This window comes from Protopterus annectens, chromosome 5.part0, assembly GCF_019279795.1.
Source record: "Protopterus annectens isolate FY-2018-M chromosome 5.part0, PAN1.0, whole genome shotgun sequence".
Classification (NCBI taxonomy): domain Eukaryota; kingdom Metazoa; phylum Chordata; order Ceratodontiformes; family Protopteridae; genus Protopterus; species Protopterus annectens.
In genome coordinates, this window is record NC_056735.1 from 23275625 (window position 1) to 23297154 (window position 21530).

A 21530-nucleotide genomic window follows, 5' to 3' on the forward strand; every position below is an offset into this window, starting at 1 on the left:
GCAGAGCACGCTATGTGCATTACTGTGAGGTTTCCCTTCTCCTGCTGTACTTGTAGGGTGCTGACATCATCAGTGTTTAGAAAGAGGAATGTGCATCATGAGTGTGTTCTTCTAGTCGCCAAAAGGGACATGTCTTTCACACAGAAATACACACACACTAACCCCCCTCACCCAAACACACACTGAACATTTGCAGGATTCAAACCCCTACCTAACTATGTTATGACACTTGAGAGAGACACATTAGGAGAGCGCGCTATTTGCATTAGTGGGAGGTTTCTCTTCTCCTGCTATACTTATAGGGTGCTGACATCATCAGCCTTTAGAAAGAGGAATGTGCATCATGTAGTGTGTTCTTCTAGTCGCCAAAAGGGACATTTCTTTCACACAGTATTGTACACACACTAACCCCCCTCACCCAAACTGATCATTTGCAGGATTCAAACCCCTACCTAACTATGTTATGACACTTGAGAGAGACGCATTAGCAGATCACGCTATTTGCATTACTGGGAGGTTTCACTTCTCCTGCTGTACTTATAGGGTGCTGACATCATCAGTGTTTAGAAAGAGGAATGTGCATCATGTAGTGTTCATAGGTTCATACTAGGCTATCTGCCCTGGGGCAATTATAAGCCTAGCCCGATTCTCTATGGCTTACGCCACCCCTTGATTTGAGTATACTGTGCCCTTTTTTAAGGTTTAGTTTACTGTGCCTCTGTCTAATAGTGACACGGGAGTAATCCCTGGGACAAACCTACGATCCCCCATCCACTTATCGAGATTCTTCTTGAAGAGATTCAGTGAGGTGCTCTGCCTCACATGAACTGGAATTCTATTCCAGAGCGAAGGGAGCCTCTGGGTTATGAACCTGTCCCTCCAGCAAGTTCTATTTATTTCTGTGCTGAGGTTCAAGTCCCTCGAGCGTGTGGCTCTAAGGGATTTAGATTTACTGAGGTGGAGCATGTCCATTAATTCTGGATTTGACATAGCTTTGTATGTCAGGCATAGATCGCCTCGAAGTAGGTGGTATGCAACTGAGTAGAGCTGGAGTTTTTTTAACCAAGCAGTATATGGCATCTGTTTGAGACCCTTGATCCTCTTGGTGAGATACTTTTGGGGTCTTTCTAATTGCTGCAGGTGTCGGGTAAGGTACATCCCAAAAGGGGCATTGTATTCTGTGATGGGCCTGATGAGGGATGAATAAAGGGGCACGATTACCTCTCTTGATCTAGATGTGAAACCCTTCGTGATGAAGTGGGCTATGTAGAAGGTCTTTCTAACCACTTTGGCAATGTGGTTTTCAAAGGAGAGATTGCTATCAACTTGGGTCCCCAGGTCCCTAATAACTTTCTCTGTACTTAATGGGTTTCCACCTATGTGGTAATTTGTGGGCACATTGTTTTGTCCAAAGGGTATGACTATACATTTTTTGGCATTTAGCTTTAAACCATGGCGCTGGCACCAGTTATCTGTCTCTGTGAGACCTTGTTGAAGGATGTTTGTGTCAGCTGGAGAGTTGATTATGGCGCCCAGTTTGCAGTCGTCTGCGAACTTGGTGAGCCATAGTCCTCCCACGTTTGCCTGTACCTCGGAAAAGTATATACCGAACAAGAGTGGTCCCAGGACAGAACCCTGTGGGACGCCACTTGGAACTGGTTTTGAGTCTGACATGGCTCCAGCAACTCTCACTCTGTGGGTTCTGTCTTTGAGCCAGTTTGCGACCCATCTTGTGACATAGGGGTTTATATTTAAGCTGGATAGCTTATCTATGATGCCCGAGTGGGGTATTGTGTCAAATGCCTTTGCAAGGTCCAGATAGGCTGTGTGGACTACCTTCCCTTCATCTATGGCTTTGGTGACTGTTTCAAAGAAGTCACCCAGATTCAAAAGGCAGGATCTGCCCTTGACAAAGCCGAACTGGGTAGGATCTAGTGTCTGTAGGTCCCCAATGTCTTTGTTTATGAGCTCCATGATGATCCTCTCCATAGCCTTGCAGACTAAGCTAGTCAGGCTTATGGGGCGATAGTTTTCAGGGTCCGTAGATGCTCCATCTTTGTGGAATGGGACCACTGTTGCTGTACGCCATTCTGTGGGCACATATCCTGTAGTGAGGCTGAGATTGTATAGCTGTTTTATTTGAGGGATTAGTTCCTCTTGTAGTTCATGTAGGACGCAACCTGGGACGCCATCTGGTCCCATGGAAGCAGTGTTTTTTGCTTTGGAGAGGGCAGCCTTCACCTGAGCATCTGAGATGTTTGGGAGGCAGCCCTCTGCTGGGATAGACATTTGCTCTTTTGGGGGGGGGAGTTTGCACTGAACCTGTCTGCCAGGATATTGGCGATGTCTGTGGGTTCAGTGTATTTTTTGTCGTTTAGAATCAACTCAGAACAAGTCTGGGAGTTGCATCCCAGGTTTCTAACATAACTGAAAAAAGCCTTATGATTGTCTTTGGTGTCCTGTGCAATTTTTCTCTCATAGCTGGCCTTGGAGGATTTTATGAGGGATCGTAATTTTTTGCTAGTACTGATCAGAGATGCCTTCCCTATTAGGGATTTTGCTCTATCATGTAGTAGCTTCCTCCTTCTGTTGTAGAGTTTATTTATGGCAGGGGTCCACCAGACTGGACGCCTGCCTTTGGATGATTGGGTCTTGGTTTTGTTTGGGATAGCATGATCCATGCATTCCTGGAGATGTCCGTAGAATGCATTTATATAGGATTCTGCAGTTTGGGCTGTAGTTTCCACTGGCCCTGGGGCCTTGAAGGATTCCACTTCGGTTTTGAGAAGTGAGAAGTTCGCTTTTGAGAAGTTTTTCACTGTGGTTTTCTGGGCTGTGGGTGGGGTCGGGATGTGGACATCCAGTGAAATTAATTTATGGTCTGATCTTACCAATGAGGGATATACTTCTGGTGTGGAGCATAGAGTCCCTATGTTGGTAATGATCAGGTCTAGTATGTTGTCCTTTCTTGTGGGAGTGGTGACTAGTTGTTCCATAGCATTTGAGTTTATAATTTCCAGGAATCTTTGGGCTAAGGTGCTGGGGCTTGAGTAGTGCTTCCAGTCAATGTTTGGGTAGTTGAAGTCGTCCAATATAATGGTGTTCGGAGAGATCTTCATGTTCTCCAATGTTTTCAGGAAAGACGAATGGGATTCCTGACTTTGAGAGGGTGGTCTGTAGGATGCTATAAACCGAAAAGCAGTCTTGCCCACTGTTAGTTGCACATGGATGGTCTCCGATACTTCGTGCAATGCCACTAACCTAGAGGTGTGGATATCCTTGATAAATATGGAAACTCCCCCTCCTTTTCTGGTTCGGTCCGGGTTTTGGGGCCGAAAAGCTTAGTTTTTTTTTCTTATAACTAGCCAGTTTTCTAGTTTCAGCACTCAAATCTGTTTCTTTGATCTCAGCACTTGTTCAGAAAAAAAAAAATTTCATCTGCTTTTGCTGTACTTGTGTTTCTACCTACTTTTTTTTACTTTTGCATCATCTTAAAAGTACTCAGTTGTATTTATTACTGCTTGGTGTAACTCATTCTAAGCCTTTTGGTTTAAACACTTGGGCTTCGGACCAGTTGTTTTGCACTGAGAGGGTTTGTGGTCTGCACTGTAGTGGCAGAACAGGTAGCTTACATCTTTCTAGGTTGGGAACTGCTGATTGAGGGCTCAGTGTCTGTTATTCTAAAAGTGTATTAATTCTGGTTTAAGCACTTGGGCTTTCAGGCCAGTTATTTTACATTAAGAGGGTTCGTGGTCTGCACTCTTGTGGGAGGAGAGGCTGGACTCTGCCCTTCTGAGCTGGGAATTTCTGGTTGAAGGCTTATAGTGCATGCATATCTGAACTGCTTCTTACTGAAGTTGGTGCCTTGTTTGCTGTGGCATAGACTGGATTCGGGCCTGCTGGATCTAGCTTTGTTTGTGTAACTTGAGCACTAATCCAGGCATTCTCTAAAGTATTCAATTGTATTTATTACTGCTTGGTAGTAACTTGATTAAAGTGTAGCTATCATTCTAAGTCTTTTGGATTAAGCACTTGGGCTTCAGACCAGTTGTTTTACATTAGGAAGGTTTGTGGCATGCACTGTGGTGGCAGGACAGGTAGCTTTCATCCTTCTAAGTTGGGAACTACTAATTGAGAGCCCAGTGTCTGTTATTCTTAAAGTGTATTAGTTCTGGTTTAAGCACTTGGGCTTCAGGCCAGTTATTTTACATTAAGAAGGTTTGTGGTCTGCACTCTTGTGGGAGAAGAGGCTGGACTCTGCCTTTCTGAGCTGGGAATTTCTGGTTAAAGGTTTATAGTGCCTGAATATTTGAACTGTATCTTACTGAAATTGGTACACCTTGTTTGCTGTAGCATAGACTAGATCCAGGCCTGCTAAATCTAGCTTTGTTTATATGCTTGTTTACTTGTTATTTCCCTGGAACGCTAATTCCACCTAATACGCGGCTTCTCAGCGCTTCTGTGGATCACTAGTGATATCTGCATTGCTTACTGTACTTATTTCCTTGTTTCACTTGAAAGAAAGATGTTAAGTTGTCAATCTCGCCTTCAATCTTGCTCGATGGGTTCGAAGCCGATCCTTGGCTCCGACTCGGCACTTTGCTAAGCTCGAAAGTCACTTTTACCAGCTCGAGGCAGTCCCATATCCCATGATGCAAGGCGGTAAGTACCCAGATCTCGTTTGCCGCTTCGCTGATGAGGTCCTCCTTTTACCAGCTCCTGGTAAGTGTTTAAATTTATACTGCTTTTAGCCCCTTTTCACTTTAAAACTAATTTTTTCTTAGAAATCTTTCATTTTTAGTTAACTGTAAGCCCCTTTTTGACTAAAATTATCCTTCCTCCTTAATTTTTTTAGTCAGGCCTTCCTTCCCTCCCATCCCCCCCTGTTAGGGTGTGTGTGTGTGAGGTTTTTACTGCTTATACTTTAATTTTAATTGTTTGTTTGGGACTGTGTGTGTACTGTTTTTGTATCCACTATGTCCAAAGAGCAGAGGGTCTCAGGCTTTAAGAAGTGTGACTCGTGCTGTCAGAAGATGTCTCTGACAGACGGTCACACTTCTTGTTTATACTGCCTGGGACCTCTCTACCTGCAGGACTCCTGTGCAATATGTCATTCTTTTAGCCAGAGAGTCCTGCAGGAAAGGAGAAACAAACTCATTTTAAGGGGACTCCTTAAACCGGAGGGCTCCCCGGCCAAATCGGCTCCGGGAAAGCCTTCCAAGTCTAAGGCCCAGGCTTCTGTTCCAAAGCCTTCGGCCTTGGCTCCGACTATGTCGGAGTCGAGATCGGCTCCGGCTGGAGCCGATCCGACCTTGGCTAAATCTTCGGCACCGATGGCTATCGGTGCCGATACTTCTATGGTCACTTTGGTGTCGGTTCCGAGTACTGGCTCCGACCACCATGTGGCCCAGGCTTCGGTGTCAGCACCGACCAGCTCCGACACCGTTATTTCGATGCCTACATTGGCTCCGGCTGGAGCCGATGCATCTAGATCATCTCTCGGAGCCGAAAAATTATCGGCTCCGACTGGATCAGTGGGTTTGTCGGCTCCGATGGTTCCTTCGAGGAAGAGGTCCAGGTCCCCCTCTTTGGAACCGATTCTGTCGGCTCCGGCCTCACCTCTTCTTTTGGAACGGAGCCATCGGAGCCGATCATCTAGGTCGTCCAGGTTATCTGACCATGATTTAGAGAGGGTGGTAAGCAGATTATTAAAAACACAGGCACTGGCCTAGATGCTTCATAGTCCGTCTCAACAGATGACTATTAGTCCACACCCCCTTCAAGTTCCTCCTTCGACTCTACAACAGAGTTTGGAGCTGGAGTCTACGGGAATAGTTACGGCTATGGCTGAGGGGCAGATACCACCTCCTTCTGCACCCTCAGCATCTACTCTTATCTCCTCGAGACCTTCCTTGGAGGGATTCGGTGGTCGGGCTTCCCTGGTCTCCTCCGAGGGGGTGAGTGGCATCGGACCCTTGTCCGACCCCACTCTTCCCCTTGGAGCTTCGGCCTTGGTGAGCTCGGCTCCGACATCGGCCTCGGAGCCTTCCCTTTCAGTGGGCCCGGGAGTCCCAGTTTCTTCGGAACGGGTTCTCTTGGATCTCCCTGGGAGGGGGGCCTTCGAGGTGATGAAGAGTGTGCTGGCCACTGGGCTCAGTCAGCAGTCTATTCCCTTAGCTCCTCCCTCTACAGTGCCTGTCGATATCTCTTCCATCTCTCTTGCTCCCGGACCTAGGGATCCACCGCCTCAGGTTTCCCCACTGGGAAGAACCCCCTCTTCCGAGGATTCTCCTGACCAGTTAGGAGATCCTCCGCGCAAGAGGACTTGTAAGAGGAAACACCTGGACTCCCCTGAGTCTACCACTTCAGATACCGACTTAGATGAGTCGGAGGGATCCCCAAGATCCCCCTCTGAGGATGTCTCCTTTTCAGACATCCTAGAACTCCTAAAACAGAGGGGAAACTGGCCCTCCATAAATCCCTCCGAGGATAAGTCGGTATACCTAGAGGCGTTTGGATCTCGACCCTCCACCTCCTGGGTGTATCCACCTTTCGACCCCCTTATGGAGGTTATTGCTCGAAAGACTTGGGCTGCTCCTGATTCTGTAGAGCCAGTTCCTAGGAGGCCGTCTAAATTTATTACAGCCCCTTCTGAAAAGCAATTCCTTACAAAAGGTGTCCCTGTTGATGCCATGGTGGTGGCGGCCGCCACTAAAAAGGAACTTGCAGATCCTTCCGTACCAGTCCATCCTCCTAATAAGGCATCTAGGACCATGGATAGGTATGGTAAGCGGATGTTCTCCTCAGCGACCTTTGCCATGCATTCGCTGAACTATTTATGTCACTTCACCAGACTCCAAAGGGACATCCTTGAGGAACTAGGTGAAGTAGTGCAGGATCCTACAGCTGCAGGGGCTCAAGAAAAGATTGCTTCTCAGCTAGGAATCCTTAATTCTATAGCTAACTCCTCCATGCGACTGATCTCGTATGCAGCAGATGGAGCGAGTAGAGCAGCGGGTACAGGAGTGGCTCTTAGACGTCAATCCTGGATGCGGCTCTGTAATTTTGCAGATCCCTTTAAGGCGTCCTTCACGAATTCTCCCTTTGATGGGTCAGCATTGTTTGGCCCTCAAGTGAAGGATACATTGACCAGGTGTGAGCAGGACGGCAAGACTCTTTCTGCCGTAGGGGTCCGTTTTTCTACCCCCTCTAGACCTTACCCCAAAGGTCAGAAGGGCGGAAAAATGTGGTTCCGTAAATCCCAGGGAGTCACGCCAGACGCACGTGGTCAGTTTACCCCTAGAGGCAGAGGGGGTAATAATAACAGATGCCGCTCTAGAGGCAGAGGGGGTCCACAAAACCAGGGAAGCAGAGAGTCTCTCTCTGACAAGCCCTTCCAGCATCCCTGAGATGTTGCCCGACTGTCCATCCTTGGAGGCAGTCGGGGGAAGACTATCGCTGTACCCAGAAGCCTGGCGTTCTCTCTCTCAAGACAGATGGGTACAGTCGATCATATCCGAGGGTTACAAGATTCCTTTCGAGGAAAGTCCTTTCACTCACAAAAATTCCCTTCCAGATGTGCCACCCAGTCTAAGGGAAATTGCAAAGTTAGTAGTATCAAAGCTTCTACAAAAAAGGGCCATTCAGCCAGTTACAACAGACCATTCAGAGCCCGGAATCTACTCAAGATTCTTTTTGGTCCCCAAAAAGACGGGAGACTGGAGACCAATATTGGATCTCAGCAGACTCAACAAGTCTTTGAGAAAGACAAGATTCCGAATGGTCACACTTCAATCAATTTTGCCCTTCCTAGAAAAGGACAACTGGATGTGCTCAATAGACCTTCAGGACACGTACTATCACATAAAAATTCACAGACACTCCAGAAGGTTTCTCCGCTTTCGGCTGGGGTCCAGTCATTTTCAATTCAGAGCCCTGCCCTTTGGTCTCACTACAGCCCCCAGGGTGTTCACCAAATGTATGGCAGTGGTCACGGCCCACCTGAGACGTCAAGGATTCCAGGTGTTTCCGTATCTCGACGACTGGCTCCTTTAGCCACCACCAGGCATCAACTTCTTCAAGCCAGGGATTACACACTAAATCTCTGCACTCAATTAGGAATTTCGATCAACTACGAAAAATCCTCCTTATTGCCCTGCCAGTCTATTACTTTCATAGGCGCAAGCTTAAACACTGTTCGGATGTCAGCAACCCTCACAGACCAAAGAATCTCAGATATCCAAAATCACGTGCGGATCATCCTGGCCAGCAAAAAGGTGCAAGCCAGAATGGTTCTGAAGGTGTTGGGCCTCATGGCTGCGGCCATTACTCTTCTTCCCTTGGCCCGCTTCTACATGCGTCTTCTTCAATGGATGTTGTTCACCCAGTGGTCTTACCAACAACTTCCTATGCATCACCAAATCCTGGTGACACAAGTTTGCAAGAATCATCTATCATGGTGGATTTCTTCTCCCCAGATTCATCAAGGCAGACCCTTTGTATCCCCGGCCCCGGTAGCCACAGTCACTACGGACGCCTCCCTGATCGGGTGGGGGGGTCATTAGGGCAGGATGGTTCATGGGATGTGGCAACCGTTCGAATACCACCTGCACATAAATGTCCTAGAGATGAGAGCAGTGCTTTTAACGTTGCAAGCCCTCAACGACTTTCTTCCTTTGGGAACAATTGCAGTTCACACAGACAACATGTCTGTAGTATGGTATATCAACAAACAGGGCGGAACCAAGTCCTACCCCTTGTGTCGAGAAGCTCTCAGACTTTGGCAATGGGCGATCTCCTCTCTTCGGTTTCTGGTTGCAACGCATATCCCCTGGAAAACCAACATTCTAGCGGACAGATTGAGCAGAGCTATTCTCATGCCTCACGAGTGGTCTATCAAACAATCTATAGTGGAGGAGATTTTTCTAGAATGGGGCCACCCATGTTGCGATCTTTTTGCTACTCCCCAAAACAGCAAATGCCCAGACTTCTTTTCTCTCTTCCCACTGCCAGGCCATCCCCCCAGAGACGCTCTAACCCAGGATTGGCCCCAGGGACTTCTTTATGCCTTTCCTCCCTTTCCGTTGATTCCACAAGTACTCCAGAAAGCCACCGTTTTGAGAGCCAAAATGATTCTCATTGCTCCCTATTGGCCTCGACAAATTTGGTTTCCATTCCTCCATCGTCACCTATTCGTGCAGCCGTGGCATCTGGACCCAGTGCCAGACCTTCTGATTCACCAATCGGGTCAGCTGCATCGGTCTATTCCTTCTCTCAACCTCACAGCTTGGTTGCTCCACTTCCTTCCTTAGCCAGGCTTCCTATGATCTCTAATCCTGTTAGGGATATCATAGTGGCTTCCCTTAAATCCTCTACTAGAAGGATTTATACCAGCAAGTGGAAACGCTTCTCTTGTTGGGCAACAGCTAAAAATATAGATCCCTTTACTGCCCCTGTTCAAGCAGTTTTGGATTTCTTAGCGGAAATCTTTCATTCGGGCTCTTCATCTTCCACGGTCAAAGTTCAGTTGGCTGCTATCTCGAACTTTCATGTCGGGTTTGCAGATCACAACATTATGTCCCACAGGCTTTGTAGAGCCTTTCTAAAAGGAATTTTTCTCCTGAAACCTCCAGTCAGGAGTCCTCCTCCTCAATGGGACCTAAATCTAGTGCTGACATCCTTAATTCTTCCTCCCTTCAAGCCAGCTGTTTCATGTTCCCTGAAATTTCTTTCATGGAAAACACTTTTCCTTGTTGCTATTACCTCGGCAAGGAGAGTGTCAGAACTTCATGCTCTCTCTGTTCGTCCCCCTTATTTGGTCTTCCACAAAGACAGGGTATCTTTGAGAACTAATCCAACCTTTTTGCCTAAGGTGGCCTCGAAAAATAATTTGAACCAATCTATTGACCTCCCTGTATTTTTCCCTAATTACTCAAACAGATTGGAACAAAAATTCCATTATCTTGATGTTCACCGCCAACTCAGATATTATTTGGACAGAACAAAACAATTCAGGAAATCAGATCAGCTCTTTCTTTCTTATGCTGAAAATAAGAAAGGCCTTCCAGTCTCCAAAGTGACCTTATCTGGATGGCTTTCTTCCACCATCTCCGAAATCTATCAGCTCAGGGGAAAACAGCTGTGCTCTAAACCAAAAGCGCATTCAACCAGAAGCTTAGCCACTTCCACAGCTTTTCAGGCTAGACTTCCATTAGACACTATTTGTGCAGCAGCCACTTGGGCCACTCCTCATACCTTTGTTTCTCATTACAAGTTGGATTTGGCCTCCAGGGATAGAGCCAGTTTTGGCTCTACAGTTCTCAAGAGTCTGTTCCATTGAGCCACCCAGGATAGAGGTGCTAGGGACGCGGTCCCATCAAGCAAGAATGAAGGCGAGATTGACAACTTAACATTGAGAAGTTATGTACCTACCATAACGTTCCATGTTAGTTGTCTTCTCGCCTTCTTTCTTGACCCTCCCTCCTGCCCCCTGGCCTGGACAGACCTTTTTCTCCCTATATGGAAGAATGCTTCTTAAGACCAGCTAGTTGTCTGGTCTTCCTTATAGCCCATCCTTTAGGCTTTTGCCTTTCTTTTCTTCTGGGAAGTTTTTTGTGCTAGGTGTTATTGCCTATAGGTACCAAACGAGATCTGGGTACTTACCGCCTTGCATCATGGGATATGGGGCTGCCTCGAGCTGGTAAAAGTGACTCTCGAGCTTAGCAGTGCAGTCGGAGCCGAGGATCGGCTCCGAACCCATCAAGCAAGAAAGAAGGCGAGAGAAGACAACTAACATGGAACGTTATGGTAGGTACATAACTTCTCATTACTGTTTGTCGTTTTTGCATTTAAGTTACCTGTAACACATTGCATTTAAGTTACCTGGCACTTGCTCACTAAAGCAATTATATAAGTCAGCACTAAAAATTAAAAGCACTACACCCTCACTCCCCACTGGCCCTGGTTTTCAATTATTAAGGAATTCCCAATATTATTCTAGCATGTCCAAAGGTCAGTTGTCAATCTCCTCTCTGGTCCAGCTGGTGAATCTGGGAATCTTGAGGCAATGTTACAACTGCCTCATGTACACAGACAACCCTCTCCTCCTCCCAACAAATTCCAACACATGTGAGAGATGCAACCATATAGCCAAACTGGAGGCTAAGCTCTCTCAACTCAGTACTGGCATAACCAGTCAGGAGGAGAAGGAAACCACACTCACTACAATTCCAGTCTCACATAGACCTACCACGACAGCAAACCAAACACATAATCACACAAAAACATACTCGGAGGCTCTAAATAAAGATCTGCCGAAGCAGCAGAGACTTCCAAAGCAGACACCCAAGCAGCCGCTACCCCAAAACAAAACACATGCAACACATATCTCACAAAGCCAGTGTGCCAAACAGTCACAGCCCTTAAGACTAAACAACACACCTGATACACTTGTAATAGCTGACTCTATTGTCAGGCACACTGATGTCCCGCTCACCAGGCTGAACAAGGAGAAGGTCACGGTGAGTAGCCTGTCGGGCGCTAGGATCCGCCACATAACACAAGCACTCAGGTCACTCCAAGGCAAGTACAAATATGACTCAGTCATTGTCCATGCTGGTGTGAATGACCTGAGACGTACCTCCCTGGACTACATGAAAAGAGACATAAAGGAGCTCTCTGAGCATGTAGCCCAGGCCGGCATGACCCTGACCTTGAGTAGCATCTTACCCTCACCAAGAATGATGCCACAATATGAAGACAAGATGATCAATTTCAACAATTGTCTTAAGTACTGGTGTCATTCAAAGGGGATCCAATGCCTGTCAGCTTGGGATGATATGCTCGACAAGCCACGATGCTTCGCTAGGTACGGCTTGCACCTGTCACCCCTGGGCTTTTGGATATTGGCAAAGGCTCTTGCTACCCCCATAGTGCCTTTTTTAGGCAAGGCTCAAAAGACAAACCCACCTCCGTAGGTATCACAAGGGATAAGAAACTAAGAGTAATGCTACTCAACGCCAGAAGTCTAAACCTCAAGATGCACGCACTCGAAACTCTCCTTAGCATGGAGAACATCGATATCTGTGCAGTAACAGAAACCTGGTTCAGGGCTCCCGAGAGCACCCCAGCACTACCAGGTTATACCTCATACCATGCTTTTCGACCCCAAAACTTGGACCGAACCACAAAAGGAGGGGGAGTATCGATATTCATCAAAGATACCCACACCTCCAGGTTGGTGGCAAAGCACGAAGCATCAGAGACTATCCATGTGCAACTAACAGTGGGTAAAACTGCCTTCCAGTTTATAGCCTGCTACAGACCACCCTCCCAAACCCAGGAACCCCACTCGGCCTTCCTGAGAACACTGGAAATTATGAAGGCCTCTTCAAACACCATTATATTGGGCGACTTCAACTACCCAAACATAGACTGGGAGCATTACTCTAGCTCCAACACCCTAGCCCAAAGGTTCCTAGAATTTATAAACTCAAATGCTATGGAACAAATTGTTACCACTCCCACAAGAGGGGAAAACATACTGGACCTGATCATCACCAACATGGGGACTCTATGCTCCAGACCAGAAGTGTATCCCTCACTGGTAAGATCAGACCATAAACTAATCTCACTGGATATTCACATCCCGACCCCACCCCCTGCCCAGATAAACCACAGTGAAAAACTTCTCTAAAGCAAATTTCACACTCCTCAAAACTGAGGTGGAATCCTTCAAAGCCCCCGGGCCTGTGGAAAATACGGCCCAGACCGCAGAATCCTTTATAAACGCATTCTATGAACACCTTCAGGAATGCATGGATCATGCGATCCCAAATAAAACCAAGACCCAATCCTCCGAAGGCAGACGTCCTGTCTGGTGGACCCCAGCCATAAACAAACTATACAATAGAAGGAGGTAGCTACTAAATGATAGAGCAAAATCCCAAAAAGGGAAGGCATCACTGATCAGTATTAGCAAAAAACTATGGGCACACATAAAATTGTCTAAGGCCAGCTTCGAGAGAAAAATTGCACAGGACACTAAGGATAATCACAAGGCTTTCTTTAGTTATGTTAGGAACTTGGGTGGTAATTCCCAGATATGCTCAGAATTAGTCCAAAATGACATCCTAGCTGACAGGTTCAGTGCAAACATCTCCCCTCCCTCCCCACCAAAAGGGCAAATATCTATCCCAGAAGAGTGCTGCCCCCCTGACATCTCAGATGCTCAGGTAAGAGCCGCCCTTTCCAAAGCAAAAAACACAGCATCAATGGGACCAGATGGTGTCCCGGGCTGCATCCTACATGAACTCCAAGAAGAGCTAAACCCAAACATAAAACTACTGTTCAATCTCAGCCTTACTACAGGATATGTGCCCAAAGAGTGGCGTACAGCAACAGTGGTCCCTCTCCATAAAGGTGGTGCCTCAACGGATCCTGGAAACTATCGCCCCATAAGCCTGACTAGCTTGGTCTGCAAAGCTATGGAAAGGACCATCATGGACCTCATAAATAAAGATATTGGGGACCTAAAAACACTGGATCCTACCCAGTTCGGCTTTGTTAAGGGCAGATCCTGCCTCTTAAACCTGGTTGATTTCTTTGAAACAGTCACCAAGGCCATTGACGAGGGGAAGGTGGTCCACACAGCCTACCTGGACCTCGCAAAAGCCTTCGATACAATACCCCACTCGGGCATTATAGATAAGCTCACCAGCTTAAATATAAACCCCTATGTTACTAGATGGATTACAAACTGGCTCAAGGACAGAACCCACATGGTTAGAATTGCTGGAGCCATGTCAGACTCCAAACCAGTTACAAGTGGTGTCCCACAAGGCTCAGTCCTGGGACCTCTCTTGTTCGGTATATATTTCTCGGAGGTACAGGCCAACACGGAAGGACTGTGGCTGACCAAGTCCGCAGATGACTGCAAACTGGGTGCCATAATCGTCTCTCCAGCCGACACAAGCATCCTCCAAAAGGGCCTCATAGAAACAGACAACTGGTGCCAGAGCCATGGCCTCAAGCTAAATGCCAAAAAGTGTATAGTCATCCTCTTTGGCAAAAAACAGTGCTCACAAATTACCACATAGGTGGTAATCCATTAAGTACAGAAGAAGTAATTAGGGACCTGGGGACCCAAGTTGATAGCAATCTCTCATTTGACAACCACGTGGCCAAAGTGGTTAAAAAAACATTTTATATAGCCCACCTAATCATGAAGGGATTCACATCTAGATCAGGGAGGTCATCGTGCCTCTTTACTCATCCCTCATCAGGCCCATAATTTAGTACAATGCCCCTTTTGGGATGTACCTTACCAGACACCTGCAGCAAATGGAAAGACCCCAAAAGTACCTCACCAAGAGGATCAAAGGGCTCAAACAGATGCCATATGCTGCCCAGTTAAAGAAACTCCAGCTCTACTCAGTGGCATACCGCCTGTTCAGAGGCGATCTGTGCCTGACGTATAAAGCCATGTCCAACCCGGAATTAATGGACATGCTGCACCTCAGAAAATCCAAATTCCATCGAGCTACACGCTCGAGAGACTTGAACCTTAGCACTGAAATAAATAGGACATGCTGGAGGGACAGATTCATAACCCAGAGGCTCCTTTCACTCTGGAATAAAATCCCAGTCCAGGTTAGGCAGAGTCCCTCATTGACTCTCTTCAAGAGGAATCTTGATGAGTGGATGGGAGATCATAGGCTTACCCCGGGTATCACTTCTGTGTCACTGTTAGACAGAGGCACAGTATACTAACCCCGAAAAAGGGCATAGCAAAATAAATTTAAAATGGGTGGCGAAAGCCAAACACATTCTGGCTAGGCTTATAAATGCCCTAGGGCAGATAGCCTAGTATGAACCTAGGAAAAGCATGATATGAGGTATAGCCTAGTAGTGCTGGGGTGCTCTCTGGAGCCTTGAACCAGGTTTCTGTCACTGCACAGATATCGATGTTCTCCATACTGAGGAGAGCTTCGAAAAGGTGCATCTTGAGGTTAAGACTTCTGGCGTTAGCAGCATTACCCTTAGTTTCTTGTTCCTTGTGCTGTCTATGGGGTGGGTTTGACTTTGAGCCTTGCCTACAAAAGGCACTATGGGGTGGCAAGAGCTTTGCCAATGTCCGAAGCCCAGTGGTGACAGGCAAGCCGCCCTAGCTAAGCAACGTGGTTTGTTGAGCATGTCATCCCAGGCTGACAGACACTGGATCCCCTTTGAATGACACCAAAATTTTAGCCAATTGTTAAAATCGATCATTTTGTCTTTGTACTGTGGCATCATTCTAGGTGAGGGTAAGATGCTGCTCAAGGTCAGGGTCATACCAGCCTGGGCTACATGATCAGAGAGCTCCTCTATGTCTCTTTTCATGTAGTCCAGGGAGGTACGTCTCAGGTCATTCACACCAGCATGTACAATGACTGAGTCATATTTGTATTTGCTTTGGAGTGACCTGAGTGCTTACGTTATGTGGCGGATCCTAGCGCCCGACAGGCAGCTCACTGTGACCTTCTCTTTATTCAGCCTGGTGAGCGGGACGTCAGTGTGTCTGACAATAGAGTCACCTATAACAAGAGTATCAGGTGTGTTTTTCAGCCTTAAGGGCTGTGGCTGCTTGGCACACTGACTTTGTGGGTTATGTGTTGTGTGTGTTTTGTTTTGAGGTAGCGTTTGCTTGGATGTCTGCTTTGGAGGTCTCTGTTGCTTAGGTAGATTTTTATTTAGAGCCTCCGAGTATGTTTTTGTGTATTTATGTGTTTGGTTCGCTGATGTGGTGGGACTATGTGATACCGGAATTGTGTTGTGTGAGGTTACCTTCTCCTCCTGACTGGTTACACCAGTTTTGAGATGAGAGAGCTCAACCTCCAGTTTAGCTAAATAGTTGCATCTCTCACATATATTTGAACCTGTTTGGAGGAGGAGAGGGTTGTCCGTGTACGAGACAGTTGTAACATTGCCTCAAAATTCCCAGATTCACCAGCTGGACTGGAAAGGAAACCATTGACTGACCTTTGGACATGCTAGAGTAATAGGGAAACTGAATTTAAGATGGACAAATTTAAGATGGACCAATAGAGGACAGGGTAATCGTAGAGAGTATAAGAGTAAGTAGTGCTTATGGTTTAATAGTGCTAACTTGTAGGATTACTTAATTGGACCAGTGAAGGGCCTAGAATGAGAATATGGTGTTTAAATTGAGAGATAGAGCAGTTCTAAGGGAAAAAGTGAAGAGCAGACTTTGTGGAGCCAGGAATAGTTTAAACCCAATTAGGTGGCGCTGCCCGTTGTTGCGCTATGCTCATAAACGCGCAAAACCGTGCAAAAGAGGGTTTTAAGAGAGGAAGATGAAGGAGTTTTGGAATTGACCCAAAACGGCCAATAAAACTACAGTTTCAAGTCAGTAACCACTCCCACAGGGGCAGGCAGGCTGCTCAGTGTTTTTCACTGCCACTGATCAACAGAAAGACTTTCCTTTAGCCCAAGCAAAAAATGGCCTCACAGAAACTTAAAACAGTTCAAGAACAGCAAGCCTGTAACTGAACTTTTTTAAATCTCAGAAAAGTGGGAAAAAAGCAAGATTTTTTTTTTGTTTTTTCAGAGATGGCAGAGGTTAACAAGTATCAGCAAATTATAACAGTGCAGTAAATGACCCCACACAAGAGTGCTAGGCCAAAGACAGATAAAATGCAAGTTTTGAGAAAAAAACGATTTTAAAAATAAGTGCAAACAGGAAATTCAGTAAACAGCTCTAGGTAGTGCTCTAAATACAATTACTAATGCAGAAATCAAATTTAACAAGCCAGAAAATGCTCAAAATAGGCGTCTATGCAGAAAAACTTAGCAAATAAACAGGAAAAATACTTAAAGTCTCAAAAGTGGCTCCTTTCTTCTCTCAGCATTTTCTCCTCTTGGTGGGCTCTTCACCAACAGCCAACAAGCCTGAAAAGACGCCAAAACCACGAGGCAACCAGGTTTTAAGAGAGGAAGATGAAGGAGTTTTGGAATTGACCCAGAATGGCCAATAAAACTACAGTTTCAAGTCAGTAACCACTCCCACAGGGGCAGGCAGGCTGTTCATTGTTTGTCACTGCCACTGATCAACAGAGAGACTTTCCTTTAGCCCAAGCAAAAAATGGCCTCACAGAAACTTGCAAACAGTTCAAGAACAGCAAGCCTGTAAATTAACTTTTTTAAATCTCAGAAAAGTGTGAAAAAAGCAAGATTTTTTTTTTGTTTTTTTGTTTTTTCAGAGATAGCAGAGGTTAACAAGTATCAGCAAGTTATAACAGTGCAGTAAATGACCCCACACAAGAGTGCTAGGCCAAAGACAGATAAAATGCAAGTTTTGAGAAAAAAACGATTTTAAAAATAAGTGCAAACAGGAAATTCAGTAAACAGCTCTAGGTTGTGCTCTAAATACAGTTACTAATGCAGAAATCAAATTTAACAAGCCAGAAAATGCTCAAAATAGGCGGCTATGCAGAAAAACTTAGCAAATAAACAGAGGAAAAATACTTAGTCTCAAAAGTGGCTCCTTTCTTCTCTCAACGTTTTCTTCTCTTGGTGGGTGCTTCACCAACAGTCATCAAGCCTGAAAAGTCCTAGTGTGGTGTTCTAGTCGCCAAAAGGGACATGTTTTTCACACAGAATTGCACACACACTAACCCCCCTCCGCCAAACACACACACTGAGCATTCACACTGAGAATTTGCAGGATTCAAACCCCTACCTAATTATGTTATGACACTTGAGGGAGACACATTAGCAGAGCGCGCTATTTGCATTACTGGGAGGTTTCATTTCTCCTGCTGTACATATAGGGTGCTGACATCATCAGTGTTTAGAAAGAGGAATGTGCATCATGTAGTGTGTTCTTCTAGTCACCAAAAGGGACATTTCTTTCACACAGAATTACACACACACTAACCCCCTTCACCTAAACCTACACTGAACATTTGCAGGATTCAAACCCCTACCTATGTTATGACACTTGAGAAAGACGCATTAGCAGAGCGTGCTATGTGCATTACTGGGAGGTTTCAGTTCTCCTGCTGTACTTATAGGGTGCTGACATCATCAGTGTTTAGAAAGAGGAATGTGCATCATGTAGTGTGTTCTTCTAGTCGCCAAAAGGGCCATTTCTTTCACACAGAATTGCACACACACTAACCCCCCTCATCCAAACACACACACTGAGCATTTGCAGGATTTAAACCCCTACCTAACTATGTTATGACACTTGAGGGCGACACATTAGCAGAGCGCGCTATTTCCATTACTGGGATGTTTTCTTTCTCCTGCTGTACTTATAGGGTGCCGACATCATCAGTGTTTAGAAAGAGGAATGTGCATCATGTAGTGTGTTCTTCTAGTCACCAAAAGGGACATTTCTTTCACACAGAATCGCACACACACTAACCCCCCCTCACCCAAACACACACTGAATACTTGCAGGATTCAAACCCCTACCTAACTATGTTATGACACTTGCGAGAGACACATTAGCGGAGCACGCTATTCGAATTAGTGGGCGTCTGCTCTTCACCTGCAGTATTTATAGGGTGCTGACATCATTATTTATAAAGAGGTATGTACATCTATTACTATCTGTCAGTTAGGGGGATAGCATATATATGCATTAACAGCCGCCTACTTCAGGGTCAGATATGCACATCAGCACTTCCAGGTTATGTTTTATACCATGCTTCGTGACCACAGGACCTGTAACACACAACACAACCAGCTCAGACCACCCCTCCCAAATCCAGGACACACACTTTGCTTCCCTGCTAACAGTGTAGGATATGAAGGTGTTCACATACACCATTACAGTGGTTAATGTCAGGCACAGGTATATTGTGTGGGGGAGCTACTCAGGCCTCAACACCATCACCCTACAACCACTACAATTTGTGAATCCATGTGCTATGGCAGGACCACTCACCACAGCCACAAGGGGGAATACATATTGGACCTGACCATCTGCAACATGGGGACTCTATGTTCCACACCAGAGGTAGACCACCATTGTTAAAATCTGACCATACCCAACTTTCCCTGGACATCCATATCCCATCCCCACCCCCAGGCAAGGACGACACTGCAAACAAAGTATTTATCAAAAGCAGACTTTGCACTTGTGAAGACTGGGGTGGAAGACTTCAAAGGACCCATGCTGGGGGATTATATATGCCACTCTGCATAATCCTTGACAATTGCATTCTATGAGCATCTGGAAGGTTTGTATTGATCATGCTATCCCAAATAAACCCATGACTCCTCTACAACAGGAGACCTGTCTGGTGTACACCAGCCATATATAAGCTGTACAACGGAAGGAGGGGGCTAATACATTACAGAGCAATATCCCACAGAGGGAGGACGTCTCTGAACAGTACTGGCACGACACTTCAATCCCTCAAAATCATCACATCAAAGTGTTGACAGTGACATTGTCTAAACACTGCAGATAAGGCTCCCCTCAGTCTGTAATTGACGCCCAATTACTGTTATAAGTCCTCACCAACCCTCTTCCAGCAAACACCAGCCACATGGATGTGACATTGCAAATTCAACCCCTGGCATCTCCACTGTGTCCCTGCTTGACGGAGGCATAGCACACTAGCCTCAAATGGTGCCTTCTGTGACCTACTTTACAGAGGCACAGTAGCCTACTGTACTGGGGAGGCGGGCGCCAAGCACACTCTGGCTAAGCTTTTATTCCCTGGGGAAAACAGTCTAGTATTGACCTCTACACCCATATGTTTAATTGTCAGATGCACAATATTTGTTGCTGATAAACTGTTTGCAGGTCTTTGTTGCCATAGCATTCCCTGTTTCTATGAACAACTTGTGTATCTGTGGAAGATGTTTGAATACTGTTTAACTTATGTCTCTGTAGTCATTTAACTGTGTGCACTGGGCAGATTGCTGTATTGTGGTTGGTTGCTGGGTTAATACATACAAATACCACATATGTGTGGCCAACTGCTAAACTGAGACATGGCCTAAGTGTGTGAGCATGCCCAGTTCAAGCTTTCCATGGCTTGTTGCCTGACATATGTCTCATTTATCAAAGTGTGCGAGCATGCCCAGTGTGAGCTTTCCATATGTTGAATTCTGCAGTCCACCACATTTGTGGTTGTGTGTGAACTTCAACAATATTTCACATTTATAGTTGTGTGTTGGGTGTCATGTTGTGTACTTACTGCCCAACTGCTTTGTGTCTGACCCCAACAGGGATTATACTGTGCCTGCAGGGTTTCCATGGGATAGTTTGCATACAGTTGTCAGCATCCTTTCATACTGACCAAACACTGTTATATCGTATAGTGTACTGGTGCAGTACTTTCACTGTGGTGGACAGTATCCTGTGTTTCAGTCCTATCACTGCTTTAAATATTCATAGTGAGCACACCAGACTGGTTAAGGGCCAGTTGTGCACATGACCATGTTGCATTTCATTCAGATATGGACTACTTAAACCAGGCTCGTCCAACATTAGCAGTGTATTCCGCAACTTGGGTGGACATTGACAAACACTAGCGATGTGCCCTAGGCCATTTCTAATGCTAGTCAGAGAGTGTGTTTGTCCTTCAACACACATTGTAACTGGATTTTGCCATGACATATTTCAAGGTTAGTATACTGTGCTTCTGTCTAGCCGTCACATAACAGTGATACCCAGGGTAAAACTACCATCTCCCATCCACTCATCAAGATTCCTCTTGAGGAGAGTCAATGATGGACTCTCTGGCTAACCTGTACTGGGAATTTACTCAAGAGTGGTGGGAGCTTCTGGGTTATGGATCAATCACTACAGCATGTCCTGTGTATGTCAGTGCTGGGGTTCAGGTCTCTCATGTGCATAGCTCACTGGCATTCAGATTGTACAAGGTGCAGCATGTTCATTGATTCCAGCTTGGACATGGCTTTATACATTAGGCACAGATTGCCTCTGGGCAGGCAGTATGGCACTGTGTGGAGCTGCAGTTTATTTAATCAGGCAACACATGGCATCTGTTCTGGCTCTTTGATCGTCCTGGTGAGGTACTTTTGTGGTCTTTCCAGTTGATGGAGGTGTCTGCTGAGGTACATCCCACAGGGGCCATTTTACTCAATTGTGAGGCTGATGAAGGATGACTGAAGAGGCACAATGACCACCCCTGATCTAGATCTGACTACCTTCATGATTAGGTGGGTATATGGTATGTTTCTGTAACCACTACAGCCACGTGGTTGTCAAATGCAAGATATCTATCAACTTGTATCCCCAGGTCTCTTATTACATATAAAGTACTTAATGGATTAACACCTATGTTGTAATTGGTGGGCACTTACTGTTTATCCACAGGGGATGACTATACACTTTTCTGCAATTGGCTTGATGACATGGCTCTGGCACCAGTTGTCTGTTTCTATGTGGCCCTTTTGTAGGATGCTTGTGTCAGCTGGAGGGTCAGATATGGTGCCCAGTTTGTAGTCCTCTCCAAATTTATTCAGACACAGTCCTTCCATGTTGG